Consider the following 17928-nt stretch of genomic DNA (forward strand, 5'->3'; position numbering starts at 1 on the left):
GCTGGGGTTTGCCAAGCGCGCCACAGGATTCGCGAGGGCAGAGAGGATCCCTGGGGTCTCTCCACCTCCCGGCTTTCTCAGGTCCGCAGTCCCGTGTCTTCTCCCCAAGTCCCCACTTTCCTTCCCCTAAAGTTCGCTCCACGTGGTGTTCTCTCGCCCGCCGCGGCGGCCTGGCCGGGTGAAAGCGGCTGCACCTGCTTTAGGCGAATTATGGTAGCGCTAGAAGTTGGTCTCCCCTCCCTCCGCCGCTCGCTCGCTCCCTCCTCCTCGGCTCTCCGCGCGCTCCCTCCTTCCCCCTCCACCCCGCGTCCCCCGCCCCCTCCCGCCCCGCCCGCGCGCCGCCCGCTCGCAGCCACTCGCAGCCCGGGCTCAGTCGCAGCCCCTCGGAGTCCAGAGCCGGCCGCCCCTGCGGACCGGACAGCGCGGCCGGCGGCCGGGACGGAGCCCCCAGCCCGCGAGGAGGGCGCGGCGCAGGCGGCGGCGGCGCGGCGGGGAGGAGCCCGGGCCGGAACCAGGGCTGGGCCGGGGGCGGGGACGCCGGGGTCCCGGAGCCCCGGAGCCGGAGCGAGCGAACGAGCGTCGCGGGAGGACCGGGAAGGAGGAGCACCGCCGGAGCGAGCCGAGCTGCCCACAAAGTGCGATGCCCCGGCGGGGCTAAGGCGCGCGGCGGCCGGCGCGGCGCGGCGCGGAGGGAGGACGCCCGGGAGCTGCGCGGCGCCGGGCGGCGCGGAGGGGCAGCCCCAGCGGGCGGCGGCGGGCCCGGGCTGCGACCCGAGCGAGCCCCATGCCCCGCGCGGGCTGACGGGCCGGAGCCCGCACGGAGCGGCCGGGCCGGACAGGTAGGTGGCGGGCCGAGCCCGGGGACGCGGGTGGGGGCTGGGCCGGCGACCAGACCAACTCCCTAGCTCGCGCACTCTCTCCCCGCTCACTGGCTCACTTTGTGTTTGCAAACTGCCCGCCGGAGACGCGCCGGGCGCCGGGAGGAACCGGGCCCAGGCCGGCGCACTTTGTTCCAGCCGGGGCCGGCTGCGGCGCCCTGACCCCGCGCCGCCACCACACCCCGCCCCCGGCCCGGGCCCCCGCGGCCCAGAGCCGCCTTGGGAACAGGTGGGGGCTGCTGCGCGGCGGTGGGAGGTGGAGGCAGCCGGAGGTCGGCTGGGGCGGGGGTGCTGGCTGGAAAGGCTACTGAGGCCCGCCCTTCCCCCCCAGAATCTGGGCCCCGCCCCCTCCCGGCCTGACCGCTGGGAGTGGGGTGTAAGGGGGCGCGCCCCCCCCCCCCCCGTCCCCCGCCCCAGTCAAACAAAGAGTACTTCCCGGCCCGGACTTTCCAGAGCTGGGGAGGGAAGTGGTAGCGCCAGCTCCCCCAACCCCAGTCTGTCCAGCACTCCCCGAGACGCGCCGGAGGCAGATGGGGGGGGGGGGGACCTCGGTGGCACCCGCCGCGTCGCCTCGAGTGAGAGGCAGACTTGTTTTTCTTGGGGTCGCACCTTGGAGGCTCCGGGGCCAGTCAACCCCTTTCCTCCATCGCTCGGTCAGCTCGGAGATTGAGCGGAAAACTTCTTGGGGACTTGAGAACGTCTGGAAACGGCCCCCGTGATTTTGTGCGCCTGTGCTGGAGGGCGGGGGACAGACCCGGCAGATACCTTTATTCACCGCATTTAGGGAGAACCACCCCCACCCCCCCTCCACCTCACCATGGTGGGGAGAAAGGGAGGATGGCAGCAGGGTTCTTTCCAGGGAAGAGGGTTCCCAAGTGACCAAGCCCAAGCGGGACGACCCCCCCCCCCACGGACGCCTCTCTTTGACCGGCGGTCACCCCGTGGCGCTCTGGCCTCGCGCTCCCCATCAACGCCAAACAAACTAACTTGGAGCTGAGCCCGGGCAAAGCCTGTGGCGCTAGAATGCGGGGCTCCCTGAGCGACCCGGGGTCCCGGCCTCCCCGGCAAAGAACGGTGTGATTTCGCGGGACGCGGATTCTGAGACAGAGGCCCTAACAGCTGCGGATTCCTTCTCTACAATTGGGACACCTCGTGAACACGTCCGCGTCTCACCCAGACTATCTAGGTTGGGGGAAGATGATATGGGCATGCGGCCCCCCTGAGCCTGCAGAGCGACCGGCTCATCCCTTTTGCACCCCCGCTTCTCTTGCCAACCCCCGCCTGGTGGATTTCCTCCCTCACTGGGCGCCTGGGGTTTAAGGCGTCTGGAGATCACTGCGTGCCTCGCACCCTAGCACCGGGTCTCCCTGCGGATTGGCCAAGGAGGCTGGAGCAGGGGTTCAGGTGGGGACCTGAAAGAGCAAACCGGAGTATGAAGCTGTCACGCAGTGGGGGGGCGGGGGGGTGTTCCTGAGAAAGCCCAGGAGCGTTTTGGCCAATGCGGGTTTTTACTTGAACTTCAACATCTTTATCCCCCGGCTTAAAGCACCACCTGGATTGTCCCAGAGTGAGCTGTGTTGGGTCTGGGATTAAGGCCCCAGGAGTGAAGCTTGAGGGGCAGCTTGGGGTTGGAGCCAGAGACTGGCCAGGGTGCGCCATCTCCCACGCAGGAAGAAGGGGCAGCCGGCCGTCTATATGGCGTGTAGCTGCTAGAGGGTTTGACCAGTCCCACCGGGCAAACGGAGTGGGTAACCCAGGCTTGAACCCAGAAACTCACTTTCAGCAGAGAACTGGGACTGAACGCTTCCATGCTGAGCATTTCAAGCCCCTGAGTCTCCTGGTGAGCTAGCGGGTGATCGCAGGGGCCGGAAGGCAGGGATGGCAGTGTCTACAATGCCCCCCAGAGAGAGAGACACTGGCTTCAGACAGCCCCTATCCCAGACAAGCCTCGCATGCTACCCCGCAGAAAATTGCTTTGGGGATGGGGGAAGTCTGCAAGCTGGCTTTGTTTTGTTTTAAACTTAAGAAACTTTGTCTTGCCGGGGGTTCTGGGGCTCTTTGTCACCTGGCAGGCTGGAGGGAGGGTCCCGAGACTGTTGTAGGCACCTGGACAGCTTGCTTGCTCTGTTTACCTTAGATCTGAGCCTCTCAAAAGCAGGGATGTGCCCTGGCGGGGGGGGGGGGGGGCGGATTCCCTATGGGGTGTTAGCCACTCTTGTCAACGGGGCAAGGTAGCATGGGGAGGAAGCGATGCTGTGGGTGTCCTGTCCCCCAGACATACTCAGGACCCCAATAGGATCTGAATCTCCTCCCAGACCCTCCGGCCACTACCTTACCCTGGTCCCAGCCTGAGCACTAAGTTAGGGGAGACCACAGGAACCTTCTCCTTTGGCACTAAGCCGTTGGGTCTCTGGGTGGGGTTTTCTATCCTTCTTCCAATCCTGGGCAGGTTTCCCAGGACTTATAGAATTGGGGAACCACTGAGTCCTGGGGAGAGAAAGGTCTGACACCAGTGCTGGGGTATGCCAGGGGTAGGGGCAGGTTGGGCTCAACTTGTGACAGCCCCTGTCCCTTTGTGGGGGTGCCCTTCTCACACCTACACACCAACACCCCCGCCCCCTTTCCTCTGCCTTTGGCCAGAAACTTCCTTTCTGGCTGCCGGCAGGTAGGTCCCTTCTTGCCAGGAATGTGCATATCCTGCTGGGCCCCTACTCCAAACACACCTCTTCCTTAGGGGGAAGAAAGCCGGAGGACGTGGGGGTGGGGGGCTTCCTTCGATGCAGTAATACCCTAAGTGTTTGCTGAGCCCCCCTACTCTGTCCGGCAGGTCCCAGGCTGGGCACTAGAGTGCCCAAGCCGTGAAGGCTGAGGTCTGCTCTCTGATCCTCATATTGTCAGGGTAGGAGAGACAGGTAAGGTATCACATCAGGGAGAGGAGAGTGGGAGCAGGGTGTCTGTTTCAGAGGAGAGGTGTGAGACGTGAGGGGAAGGAGGGGTCATTTCCTCAAGAAGACTTCCCTGCTCCGCCAGCAGGGTCTGGCAATGGCTGCACCCGCCTTTCCTACATCCTAACCCTTCACTACACCACCCCACCGCCTTGGTGGTTTGCTTGTCTCTCCAGCTGAAATCCAGGCCCCTCCACGCCTATCCTGAGCACAGCGTCTTTACTTTCCTACTAGCCTAAACTGTGCAAAATACTAATTTCTTCTACCCAAGGAGCTCCACGCCATGTCCCTTCATGATCTTAGAACTCTCCCAGCTTCCCTAGACCAAGGCCAGGCAGATGCCACTTTTGACAGGATTCCATTGGCTGAAATGGTTTCCTTGGACTTGGTTCCAGAACTCTGGATCCCAGGGCAAGGAACTCAGGGCCTGCCCAGGGCAGACCATGGGTCAGAGTGGAAAAGGCTTTGGAACTGGCCAGCAGTGACGGGACTCTGGGGAACTCAATTAAGCTCTTGGAACCTCAGTTTGCTTATGTGTAAAGTGGGGCAATAATATCCACCTTAGAGGATCCTTTTGGGAGTCGAACGGGAGAGTGTATGTAAAATCTGTACCACGGTGCCTGGCACATGGTAGCGCTGACCAACGGTGACTTTTATCATTAGGTTCCCAGCACCGCCAGCCTGCACAGTGGACAGCATGTTGGAAATGCTTGAGTTTTAACCTCCATCTCATGGGCTGGGAAAATGAAGCCCAGAGAGAAGAAGCAACTTGTCTGATGTTCCACAGCGAATAAAATATGGGGCTCCCAACTCCTGGTGCAGCCAGTACGACTTGGGGCTCTGCCGTGGGGAAGGGAGAAAGGAGGGGATGCGGAGGGCCTGTCAACTCCCCCCTCACTCCTTTACAAACTCAGGCCTGGGCCGCCCCTCTCCCCTCCGGTGACAAGGCTATGTTCTCTTCTCCTGCCTTCCCTTTAAGCGGGGAGGGTCTAGGTTCAGAATCTGGCATTTCCCACCCACACACAACCCTGGAACAGTCCAGTCATACATTACCCCCCACCCCCCACCATGCCCTTTTAAGGTGCTCATAGAGACAAATAAGAAACGGGAGGGAGAATTCCCCCCGGGGTGTAGAGGAGGAAAAAATGGCTGACACCATCTCTCTCCAAAAAGGGAGACTTCTGGGGCTTGGAACCCTAGCCTACACAGTCTTCTGGAAGTTTGGCCACCCATCTGAGATCAATTTGGGACCTACTATGGATGGATCATCTCAAAGAAGCAAAAAGAAACTTCAACTTAAAGCTTCTGGCTTTTTGCACTCCCTTACTGGATTGTCCATGGGAACGCATACCTTCTTTACCCATTGCCAGTCCCACCTTGCCAGGATCACAGCAGGAAGGGACCCTGTGACTCCAAACCTTGTGGCTGCCGATGCAGTGGTCTGGGCAGGTCCCTCAGGAGTCTGAGCTCGGGGCATGCCTGCCTGAGCTAGAAATCTAGAGCTCCCAGCACAGAAAGTGCACATGTAGACAGGGCCATGGGATGTTGGGCTGTGAGACCAAGCGTCCTGTGCCTTGAGGGGGCCATCCAGGCCTGGGTCTCGTGGAGGCCTTCCTTCCCTCGATCCTTGTCCCAAATCTCCTCCTTTCCGGGCCTTTGCCAGGCTGTCCCTCAGTCCAGGGCCTCCCAGCACCTTCTCCCCACCCTGACCAGAACCATGCAGCCTGGGCCCAGAATCTCAGTAGCTCTGCTGACCTCACCGGTCATCCTGTGCCCATCCTCTGCCCAGCTGGAGCCTCTAGAGCTGGGACCTGAGGGCCATTGGGCTCACTGGTGGTACTGGACAGAGGTAAATAATGTTTTCTCTCCCACTCAGAACTGATTCCGATGGCACCTGACCTGGGCTGCCGGGCAAATGGGGGCGAGACGGTGGGTTTTCCTCAGACAGTAAGAGTGGAGTGGGTAGAATAGCGACCCTCTGGCATTTGTTCAAGGTAGGTGGAAGTTACCTAGAATTCTCACTGACAGCAAAGGAGGGACAAATGATGGTGACTAGAAGGCAGGTGACTCAGGGAGTCCTGGTCTCCACTCCACAAACATTGTGGAGCACTTACTGTGTGCAGTGGCAAGCAAGAGGGTCGAGGGGAAGAGGTGACTCGGTCCGTGGCAACTTGGAAAATCAGAAATGGAGCAGGTGCCCCAGGGCTGATCTTGCAGATAGGGACTGTTGTGCTCTGGTCCTGATGCCCCCCAGGGGCGGCCAGCTGCCTGCGTTGGCCTGGGAGAGCCCTCAGGAGGGCTGCACTGTGTGAAGGGGAACTGGAGTGGGGGTGGGTGGGAGAGGGGGGCTCCCATTCTTATTTCCTCAACCCAGTGAGCTCCCTCCGATTGGGTCCCCCAGCTCTGGAGCCTACCCTTCTGGGAGACCGAGGCTGAAAGAAAGTGGTCCAAAAAAAGGGTAGCAGTGTACTTCCTCCTTTCCTTCAAAAGTGCCCTGGGCAGATGTGCATCCGCACTCTGCAAGGAAGGGCGTGCGCAAATCTGGGGAGAGATTTGGGGGAGAGATTGAATGGCAGGATTTGTGGGACACCCAGGGAGTGGCTGCAGCTGTAAGCACTTAGGGAGCAAAGCCGGAGCGCTGGAGAAGCTCCCTATCTTCTCAAGGCTTCCACACCACTGGATCGGAGCAGGAGGCGCTTGGGAAGGTCGGGTCTTGTTAAGGATGTAGAGTTGGTCCTCTTGGGAGAATCCCTCCTTTAGGAAGCCTCCGGGATATCCGCCCCACCCCCCACAACCCCTGAGAGCCAGGGCTACTGGTCTCCCCTCCCCAGCTCAGCACGCTTGCTTTGGGTTGCTTGCCTCCCCAGCCTTTTCCTGAGCTTCTGCGAGCGCATCAGTGCAAGTTGCAGGAAGCTCCTTAATCTCTTAGACCTGAGCTCGGGGATGCAGCACGGAGAAAGAGCCTGGGGCACGGGGCCCACTCCGCCCAGGGCCTGGGGGTCTAGGGAACGTTGGAAGGGGGGCTGCTTGTCTTTTAGCCACTGGGAGGGCGCCTGTGCCCGTGTGCTGCACTCTACTCTCTTGGTGATGACTTCGCAGGTCTGGGTGGTAAACAAGGTCTGGATTCACCAGTCGTCACACTGCTACCAGCTTCCTAATTCCCTCTAAGACCTTAGGCATGGCCAACTTCTCTCTGGGCCTTGGCTTTCCTAACTGCACAGAAGACGAGGGATCACCCGTGGGCTCCTCTCCCGGGCCTCTGCAGGCCGAAACTGCGGGTTGGGCATCGGGCAGAGAAGAGACTGGAAGGTCTCAGTGCACTCCCCCTTTGTTCCCGTGCCCGGAGCCTACTGCCTCTGCCACTCTTTCCCAAAAGGGGCGCTGTGGAACATGGGGCAGGCGACCGAGGCCCAGTCAGGTCTCCTCCTTCCCAATTAGGCAGCGGAGCCTGATTAAAAGGGGGTGCTGCCCGCCCCCCCTCCTGCCCGATCTCCATCGACGAGATTTCCCTTCATCAGAATCTCACATCCTCCAGAAATTAATTTGATGCCTCTTGTTATCAATTAATTGAATCTCGTTGGGAGAGAGAGCTCAGCAAGGCAGGCTGCAGCTTGGCCCTTGTATGCCGCCGTTCTGCCCTCCCCCTCACATCAGGACAGCCTCTCCCTCCCCCCCCCCCATTTCTCTGTTTCTGCCTTGCTTTTATTCCACTTATTTTCTAAAACCACCGCTGGGAACCCTTTTGCCCAGTTTGGCTTGGATGGTACCCATGGACTGGACACTCCCTGGGCTTCACCCTTTCTGAGCTGGGGAGGGGGATAGGTCCTCTCTCCTGGGCCCTGTTCCACCCCTCCTTAAATCAACAAAACCTCACCCTTTGGGAATTTGGCCCTGACCCTGACCCTGACCCTGACCCTGTGCACTCCAGGGGCTGCTGGTGAGAAACTTGGAGAGGAGGACTGGGGGAGGGAGAACTAGGGACAGACTCCAAGGAGCTTCTCCCACTAGACACCCGCACCCTAGATGGGGGAGGGGACACTGGAGGACCAGGCTAGGGACATGTCAGCCATCAGGATTTTGTTCATTCATCTTTTTTTAGAAGAGGCAGTTAGGAGCCATTGCCCCTGCTAGAGCCGATCACTGTAGGGGGCGAGGGCACAGATGTGTGCTACCTCCTGGCTGCCCAAGAGCTGAGGCAGGCATCTGAAGGAACAAGAAGGTAAATGGAAGATGAAAGAGGAAGGTTCTAGAAGACATCCTGATCTGGGAGGGGGCTGTGGCAGGTACAGGGTACAACTAACTGGTCACCAGACCCTAACTGAGGAGCCGGGCCTTGCCATTTCACATACTTTCTTGTTCTGATCCTCGTAACACCCCTGAGAGATCCTCTAGGCAGTGATACGCGTTACTCTGAATTAGCGAGCGAGGGACCCGGGGGTAGAGTGGAAATGTAACTTGCCCGGGGCCACATAGTTACCTGGAACCTGCCTCTCTGGAATGCTGGCCACAAGGGCCGAGGTCACAAATTGACTAACTTTACCCCCTATGAGTTTTTTGTTGGCCCACACAAAGTTTATTACAACGGCACGTTTCACGTAAATATCCCCACTTTAGCCTCTTTTGAAAAACCGGAACCCTGTCAACAGTCAGCCTGCATTTCTGGGTGTGGTAAAGACAGACTGGGATTGAGTGCCCTGCACTTCTCACCTGCCCTCCTAGGTGACCAGCCTTGCCCCTGAGGGCATTTTGGTTAGTAGCTCTGTCTTGGAGGTTTCACCTGTCTTCAGTATTCTTCGAGGAAGAGCTGGGGGAAGGGGGGTGGTCTCCGAGACTCTGCAAGCTCTCTACTAGAGCTCAGAGAAGACCTTTAAGGACACCCTGACCCCAATCGAATTCCCACACACCTGTTAAAAACGGATGGTGGGGGACAATTGTCCTGTTTTCTACCATGGCGGGAATTATAGGGTCTTGTGTCTCCAGGAGCCTGTTTGAAGCTAAAACCAGCCCATCCCTGCCCAGGTGAGCCTGTCTGTGAAAGTCATCATCACCCTCTTCCCTGTCCCCCAAACTTATTTACTTTTTGTTGGGGAGAGGGGAGACTCTCTTCCAAGAATGGAATCTCAGGTGGGGACTAGAGAAGAACTAGGCACAAGTCACCTTTCTGGAACTCATTTGGAACAGGGAAAGAGGTGAGGAAGGATGCTGAATCTTATGTATTCGGATGTGGCTGTGTTTTAGATGCCCCTTGAGTTGGTACCCAAGATCCCTGTAAATGCCACACCTAAATATCGTGAGGGGAGACAGAGAGAGGGCCCAGGGCCTGTCAGGGACAGGTTAGGCCTAAAGCAGTCAAGGCCCCAGGAAGGGCCAGACCAGTGGATCTGTCCCAGGCTGGCCAGAGCCCCTCCTTTGCTCATGGGAGCCCCCTGGTGCCAAGGGCACTACCAGAACCAGGCTCCAGATGGCCACTCAGGCCCTGGATGAGTCGCCCCCACCCCTTAACCAGCAGGCCCCCCCACGTAAGACGTCACTATTTAATTAGCCATCTCTGATTAACCAAACTTGGCATTCGGCTTCTCTTGCCCTCATCTTTCCCAGCTCCGAATCAATGGCTTTGATATGCTAATTAGGGAGTAATTTAATTTCAAAAGGCCGCAATTAACAAGGGTGTTGTGGACATGCTGTAGTTAAGCGGAGTAATCTAATTTGCATTAGTAACAAGCAGGGACTAATTAGAAGCTTAATTAGACACTTAGATGGCTCTTATGTTTACTTTCTTAATGAGATGGAGTGGGATCTTTGGTTCTCTTTCTTTTTTCTTTCTTTCTTCCTTTTTTTTTTTTTTTTTCCATTGTTAATTCTTCCTCTTGGTCTGGTTGTAGAAAGGAGTGTTGAGGGAGGCCACCTTGCTAGGGCCTGGTGGAAGCATTTTAGGGCCAGAGCCAGGGGAGAAAGTCCACTGTGCAGGGGTGGGTGGGTGGCAATGGTGAGGAAAGGTTCAGATCCCAGGGAGATTGCAGAGTGACTGCCCCAAGCGAGGCTTGCGGCTTCTGAGGTGGGAGTCAGGAGAAGAGCACTGGTTTGGGAGTCAGAAGAGCTGTAGGGTTTCAGTTTGGCTCAGACTTCTAGCAGCCAGGTGACCTCCTCAAGTCACTAGGCATCTTCAAAGAATGGTTCCTTCGTCTGTCAAATGCATGCCAGATTGTATGAAGACAGGAGATGACGGGTGTGGGAAAGGGCTTCCAAGGACTCTGCGAGTGGAATGGTTGTTATTAAAATAAAATAGAGTCACAAATTGTGTGCCCAGTCTTCACTTCCTTGTGACTCAGCTTAGAAGTCACCTCCCACCGGAGGAGCCTTCCCAGAGTAGGCTTCCCTGGAGCATTCCCTCCAGGCCCACCTCCCCCTCCCCCCCCCCCCCCCCCCCCGTGTCAATTTAACATAACATTTGTAAAGTTGTGTGTTGTATAGAGCAGAGGTTCTCAACCCTGGCTGCAGTTGAAGTTTAGAATACTTGGAAAAGATTTTAAAATTATCCACGCCTGGGTCCCACACCCCAGAGTCCAACTTAATTGATCCAGGGTGGAGCCTAGGTACTGTTTTTGTTTTGTTGTTGTTGTTTTAACACCCTGTTTGCCTGCATGTCTCCCTTTCTCCTCCACCAACTGGTAAGCCCCCCAAAAGCAAGGGCTGTGCTTTCTTCCCTCCATATGCCCAGACCCCCCTGTGTTCAGAGGGCCACCAGCCAGCTGTACCCTGTCAACTCACCCAGACTTGACAGTGTTGCGTTTTGAGAACTTTATACAGGATCTGAGAGTCTTCTGGAGACAGACCTGAGGAAAATGGAGGGAAAATGCTGAAAAGGTGAGGGGCTTATAAGTCCTCCAGGATATGGGTGCATTGCTGAAGGGAGGATAAAATTGGTACCAAGTTTTTGGACATCAAGTGGGGAACAAATGCATTAACAGCCTTAAAAAGAGGCAGTTCTACCTAAACATGTATCGTAAACAAATAGTTAGAAATGTAGAGTATTCCGTTCACAGAAGAGTGTTTATTGCAGAGTCATAGTAAAAAAAAAAAAAAAAAAATTGGTAACGGTCTAGATATCCAACTCTCGGCGATTGGCTAACTAAGTTCTGGAAGACGCAGCCCATTCGAGCAACTATGTGGCCACTAAAAACTGTTGCTTAAAATATTTGATGTCATGTGGAAATGGTTATGATAGTAAGTGGTGAGTGGAAAAATAGGAAAATTCAAACCATGTACAGATTATGACCCCAATTTCACTTTTTAAATGTTTATATGCCAAAGAGGGTGAACACGAAGAGAAGGGGTAGATCCCAACAGGCCAGCTCCCTGGGTGGCAGAATTATGGGTATGACTTTTTTTTCTTTGTACTTTTTTTTTTTCACCTCTTCAAAATTTTCTACCAAAGTGTCTGTTACTTTTACGATTGGGAAATAAAGTTATTTGAAACTCAGAGAACTTGGAACAGCTCAGGACGGCGGCTCACCTTCCAAATCACAGAGGCTCGTTGCCGCCTTTTAGAGAGGCATGTCCTCACCCTGCCACCTGCACGAAGCTCCTTGGGCCCTGAAGTTTTGTGCTGAGAGGTCTTGAATGGTTGCTAACATTGGGGCAGGTGGCTGCTAGTGTGTCATTTAGGGAGAGTCGCGAAGTATAGGCAGGACATGGGCTTGGAGAGGGATTAAGCTTTTTCTGGAACCCAGGAGAGCCCCCATCTTCTTGGGGGGAATTGGCTTAGTCAGAAAGCCAGGTAGTGACGAGACTCACATCATCCTTCTCTGGTTTGGGGACCCATTTTGGAACTATAGAGACATTCTCACCCATGGGCCCTACCTCACTTTCCTCAAATGCTGAACCAAGAGCTGTGGTAAGGGGATGGGCTCATAATCCATAGCCCACTCAGAGTTGAGTTGTAGCAGGTCCTTCTGGGCCCCCGTAATTATACTAACTACCCTTCTCTGAATGCCTTCTTCCTGCAGTGTATTTTATTTGATATCACAGCAACCCTGAAAGGAAGGCTTATTGGTATTAGCCCCAAATCAGGAAACCAAGGCTCAGACTGGTGACCTCACTGCTCAGTGCTCTCATTACAAAGATAATAAGAGACCAGAAAAGGGCCAGCAGGTAGGATGGCAAATGAGTGGCTAGCAAAGGAGGGCCAAGGCCAAAGGTAGCTGCTGCCTGAACGAACCCTCAGCTCTTCTGAACCCTCAGCTCTTCCGGTAGCCTGAGCCAGTAGGCCTTGGGGGCCTGAGCTGAATGAGGGAGGGGGATCCCAGGGCCTTTGGATGACAAATTGGGAAGCATCCTTCAGTTACTTGTAAGGTCAGTGCTTATTGCTCTGAAAACCCTCTGCTTTATGTCCCTGACACAAGTAAGATCTGATAGTAGGACAGCTAGAAAAAAAGGAAAAGAAAGAAGGAAATATAAGCTGTCTTCATGCTCTGTTCCCTGTGGTACCCACGTCTTTTTATGTAATCTAGCAGTATGTCCATTTCAAGGACTTGTAGCTCTGGAGAAGTCTGAAACTGGCAACCTCTCTTATAAAATAAGGGCCTTTGCATATGCTGTTTCCCCTGCATTCAGTGTACACTTCGCCTGGCCAACACCTACTCATCTCTCATTTCTGAGCATAAATGCCATTTCCTTAAAAAGAAGGCCTTCCTTGCGCCGCCCCCGCCCCGTTTAAATTAGATTCCCCTGTTTATTCCCTGTACTCAGCATTCGATAGAACCTACTTTATTTGAGCCTATCTATTTATTTGCGTCCTTATTTATCATCTGCCTCCCCTCAAGGGAACCATAAGCCCCAGCATAGAAGGTGTGCATACTCAGAGCATCGCACGCTGTAGGTGTTTACCTATATGTGGAACCAGTGAACGGATGGAGGGTCATTGCTGGTGAAATACGCCCCAGGCCATCCACCGGAAGAGAGAGAAGAACTCCGTTCATGGCCAAAACTCTACTAGTGGCTAAATGTTCAAAATGACAAATGCCTGGGGCCCCTGGGTGGCCCAGTTGGTTAAGGGTCCGACTCTTGATTTTGGCTCAGGTCATGATCTCATGCTCTCTCTCAAAATAAATTTAAAAATTAAAAAAACAAGGGGAAATTCTGGAAAAAAAAAGACAAATGCTAGATTTACCTAGTAAAAAGGGGTGCGGGGAGTAGGACCCCCGTTATTACAAGTTGCCCTCAGAGCATCTAGGACACTACGCTGGCCACTACTGTACCGGCTTGTTCAAGATTTTTATTTTTTATTTTTTAAAAACTGTTTTTTAACATTTATTTATTTTTGAGAGAGCGTGAGCAGGGGAGGGGAAGAGAGAGAGGGAGACACAGAATCTGAAGCAAGCTCCAGGCTCTGAGCTGTCAGCACAGAGCCTGACGTGGGGCTCGAACCCACGAACCATGAGATCATGACCTGAGCCGAAGTTGGGTGACTGAGCCACCCAGGCACCCCTTGTTCAAGATTTTTAAATCTGCAAAGGGCAGGGACCAAATTCCAAGTTCCTTCCTGAAAAATAGATCCTCACTGTTTGTCTTCTGTTTATTTATTTTTTTTAAAGTAAGCTCTTTACCCATTGTGGGGCTCGAACTCACCACCCTGAGATCAAGAGTCACATGCTCCACCAACTGAGCCAGCCAGGTGCTGCCCTCAGTGTCTGTCTTAAGCAGGCACTAAATCCCTATTGAATGAATAAATGGCCTTGGAGATGATCATCTCATTTTGGCCACCAGGCAGCTCATAAACTAAAGTCAGTGGCCATCATCGGGGACACCCGTCGTCTTGGATGAGTGGCCTCAACATTTAAGTGGAAACTTTTTAGAAATGAAAATTCTCAGGCTGGGTCCCAACCTACTGAATCAGAAACTCTGGGCCTGTGGCCCAGTAATCTGTGTTCTAACAAGCCCACCTAGGTAATTCTGATGTATTCAAGTTTGAGATCCTCTGGCTTAAGGTTTTGGTCCATTCGTTCTCCCTTTCTACTACCCAGTGACATTGTATTTTAAGAAGCTTCATCCGCCTTTTATTGCAGTCTGCTTCCTGACCTTCCTTGGAAGCTGATAGGGGTGCACATTGTAAATAGATAGCTGCATCTAGTCTAGTTTTCCCCGTTATACAGAGGAGAAAAGAGGGGAATGAACTTGGCCCAAGTCACACAGCAAGTTAGTGATACAGACCTGGGGCTAAAATGCCGGGTTTCCCAACTTCCAGTCTCAGGCTTTCAGCTGTCTCTCCGCCTAGGTTATGGGTTTGCGGAGCGCTGGAAACCGTGTGTGCTTATTTCATCTCAAACCGCCACCATTGCTATGGGTACAGGTTACCTGTGGTCACGCCCCCACCGGCTTTGCTCGGATTAAAGCTAGGAGTGCCTCCTCCGGCTGTCCAGCTGCGCGCATGCACGTGTGCGCTGGGGTCTGCCCCGCCCCCTTCCCTCCCTCCCTCCCTCGCGGGTAAACTCCGGGCATCCATCAGTCTGTTAATTGCACTAATTAGAGATCGCGGAGGTGTTAATTGGAAAACCCTGGTATTGTGCCTGTTTGGGGAAGAAAACGTCAATAAAAATTAATTGATGAGTTGGCAGGGCGGGCGGCGCGGGTTCACGGCGAGGCACAGGGTGTCGTGGCAAATGTTACCGCTCAGATTAAGCGATTGTTAATTAAAAAGCTACGGTAATTAATACTCCCTTCACCATATGTGCCCGCGGGAAAGGCATAAAGGTTTCTCCGCGTGTGGGGCTCCCCGTCCTTCTTCGTCTCACCCCAAAACACCCTAGTCCTTGGGTTCTCCTTTTAGCCGCAAGGTGGGTAGAACTCGTCACTTCCGGCCTGGGAGGGGACAAGGCGGACCAGGAAAGTTACAAGGAGGCCTCCCTTGTTAAGTGCCCCCTGGGGTTCTTCGAAGGGCCAGGAGCCTCAGGGGAAGTGGGAGCCCCCAGGGGCCCGCTGCCTCCCCCAAAGAGGAAGAGAAGGCTGCGGCTTTGACCCAGCTTCCTTCCTTCCTTCCGACAATGTCTGGGGGAGCTTCGGGGCTTGGCCCCAGGCTGAGATGCCCGGGTTCCCCAAGGGGTTCCCTGAGAGGACACAGGGAGCTGCCTAAGGGCGGGACTAGAGAACCAGAGAGAAATCCTAGGCCACATAAAACAACCCGGCCTGAGTCGCTTTCCCCTGCCCCCAACACGTGGTAGAAGAGGGGTCAGGGAAGGCGGAGGGTGGGGGATGAGGGCCCCATGTTTAGCGAATCCTAGAAAGATCTAATTTCCCCCTTACTTGCTGTGCGAAGGAAGAAAGACCAACCCAGTGGCTTGGGCAAGGGGCAGTGACTTGCCCAAGGTCACAGAGCTGGCCCTTGAAACCAGATGGTCTCCTTCTCAGAGCTTCTCTCCCCATCTGCAGGTGTCTGCTGCTCTTTGCTGAGGAAACGGGTGACTGGGGGAGGAGTGTGTGGAGAGAGAGGGAAGGGCCAGAGTGAAAAAAAGAGGGGGCCCTTGGAGGGGGCCCCCCACCCCATTACCAGAGGAGGAAGCACAGGTCGATGTTGGGTGGAGCCCTTCTTTGGGCGAGGGACCACAGCTGTAATTCAAATGGACCCTTGGTGGCTCCCACCGACCCTAGAACACTGTGGCTTCAGGTGCACCTGCCGGAAGAGGGAGTTTTACTCCTGGAACTTCAAAGTTAGATAAGACCTTCAAGACCACCTCTCCATGCAGAGAGGGGGAAATTGAGCCCCAAAGGAGGAGGAAGGCAAAGGATTCACAGCTGGTTGTGGCTGAGCCCAGGCCCCTGCCTTAGCCAGAGTCCGGGCTCTCTGGGCATTGCTGTAAAGGCCTGCGTCTGCACCCCGTGCCTGGCTGTGTGGCCCTCTGAGCCTGCTCACCCACCATGCAGGGAACACCCCAGTGCTGTTGCAATGCCCAGCGGAGAGATGGGCAGGAGGCATGAGGCTGCTGGTGTGCTCATCTTCAGAGGGCAGGGTGTCCCAGGGTAGAGGAGGTGAGGTTGCGGAGATACAGGGAACACGTGCAGGTTTGGGTGTATGTTGGTGGGCGGGTGGGAGCATGGAAGGAGGTGAAAGCCCCGGGAGAGGGCAGAGCGTGCCACATGGGAATTAATGCCATTCATACACCCTGCGGAAATGACTTTTCAAATGCATATAATCTCAAGCATGCAAATGAGAGGCTTGCTTCACCCTGTTTAATATGAATGATCGGCCCCTGAATAGCTATTATTACACGCCACATTGCAGCAATTATGTTGTTCACTGGGTGTCGCTCTGTTCCCCCCCCCCCCCCCATAAAAAGACGGAAAAGAAAGGGACACCTCTGTTAGGAGCCTCCTTCCTTTTTTCTCCCTTTTTCCAAACTTGCTGTCTGATCTACAACTTTATACTGTGTGTGTGCATGAGTGCTGGAAGGGGGGGCACTCTCCTTTACCGCAGGGAAAGTGCTGGATTCTCTTTCCTTTCTCCTTTGCACACACACACACACACACACACACCCCTGAGGCTCTAGTCTTTGTCCCCTGGGGCCCAGGAGTTCTCAGATCTCAGAGAAGCTAGACTTGGAATCAAGGCAGGCAGCTGCTCTCCACCCCGAGCAGGGCCAGGATTGGGGGAGAGGAAGCAGAGTGGGCCTCTGCTGTCTCCCCATCCCCCTTATGTGTAGCTGGGGCCCAGGCCTGAGTGGGGGAAGGTGCTCTGTAGGCCGATGGCAGGGATCAGGGTGGGTGGCTCGGAGGAGGGGGCTGGGGCCCTGTGCTCTGACGGGTGGAGGATGGCGCCCACCCCATCCATCATTTGGCAGCCACTGGCCCTCGGGCTGACATGGCCATTAAGGCCTGGGACCAAGTGCTCAATCTCTTCCGAACCATCGCCCCCAACCTCACCCTCGCCCCTGGCCCACCTCCTCTCGGAACTCAGGAGTGGGAGCGGCCACTGGGGGTGGGTGCTGGGGAGACAAGCCCTTGGAAACACACAGAAATGCACAAACATGGGACACGCTAACAGCACAGGGTCACCCAGGAAGCCACACAGATCCATCCACTAGGACAAAGAAACCTAGAGTCACAGATGGAGAGGGGCCACAAGAGCAGCGATGTGGCACACGTGACCGGTGGGCTCCCCGTGGACCCCTTAGCACCTCTCAGTCCCCCCGCCCCCACCAATCCCTCCAATACCCTCACACGGCTCCCAACTCTGCTTCCAGCAGGGACAAAAAACAGCAAGTGGCCCAGCAGAGCGAGGGAAAAGAGTTCTTCTGGAGTGAAGGGAGAGAATTTTCGGGCCAAGAGAGATCCAGAGAAATAATCCAGTCTCTCCCAGCAGCTTTCTGGTCTGCTTCCTGCAAAGGCCCTCATCCACTTACCTGTGGGGAGTCCCATGTGGTTGTGGGTCTGCCTAGGCCAAAAAGGGATCAAGAAGGGAAGAAAGAACACTGGCTGGCTTCCATAGACTCCTCAAGCTCTATGTGGTCTTGGCCTCTCTAAGCCTGAGAGTCTTCAGCCTTACAAATAGGGCAGGTGGAGAAGGGGTGGATTGGAGTGGACACCCCTGAGTGGTTTACGTGTGCTGTTGTATTTCCTCCTCACAGAACTCTTAAGAGGCTGAAATTAATAACTTTTACAGACAAACTGAGGGTTAGGGCTGAGTTTTTTGTTGTTTGGTTGTTTTTTTTTTTAAGTAATCTCTATACCCACCGTGGGGCCCGTTGAGATCAGAAGTCACATGCTCTTCCGACTGAGCCAGCCAGGCGCCCGAGGTTTAAGGGAGTTTAAGACCTGAGTCAAAGATCAGTGATGGATACCAACCAGGTCCCTTTTAACTGCAATCCACGTTCCTCTCAAGGGGCTATGGCTTTGGGGATAGCCGGGGACTGGGGACACTGCAGACTTTGAAAGCAGCCCTGGATGCCAAAGCCCCCTATCTGCGTCACACTGTGCTCCTACATGCCCCCTGCCCCTGCCCCAAAGATGTGGGAACCTCCTTGAGTGGTAGAAGGAAGCTCGGGCCTCCTCCTTTGCCTGGCTACCTTTGACCGCTCCAAACATTCCCTCTCTTTCTGGGAATGTTTCCACCACTC

At 55.3% G+C, this 17928-nt stretch overlaps 1 protein-coding gene across 5 annotated transcripts in view; it reads left to right on the top strand.

The window, feature by feature from the left end:
• The first annotated feature begins 755 nt into the window (after positions 1-755).
• The window catches only part of FOXP4 (forkhead box P4), a 51101-nt gene continuing 33928 nt past the window's right edge, over positions 756-17928 (top strand). For all 5 annotated transcript variants that reach the window (XM_030315475.1, XM_030315477.1, XM_030315479.1 and 2 more), the window contains exon 1: positions 756-839. The gene's annotated coding sequence lies outside the window, so the exon portion shown is untranslated. The remainder of the gene's footprint in view (positions 840-17928) is intronic.

The sequence above is a fragment of the Lynx canadensis genome, chromosome B2 (assembly GCF_007474595.2).
Source record: "Lynx canadensis isolate LIC74 chromosome B2, mLynCan4.pri.v2, whole genome shotgun sequence".
Classification (NCBI taxonomy): domain Eukaryota; kingdom Metazoa; phylum Chordata; class Mammalia; order Carnivora; family Felidae; genus Lynx; species Lynx canadensis.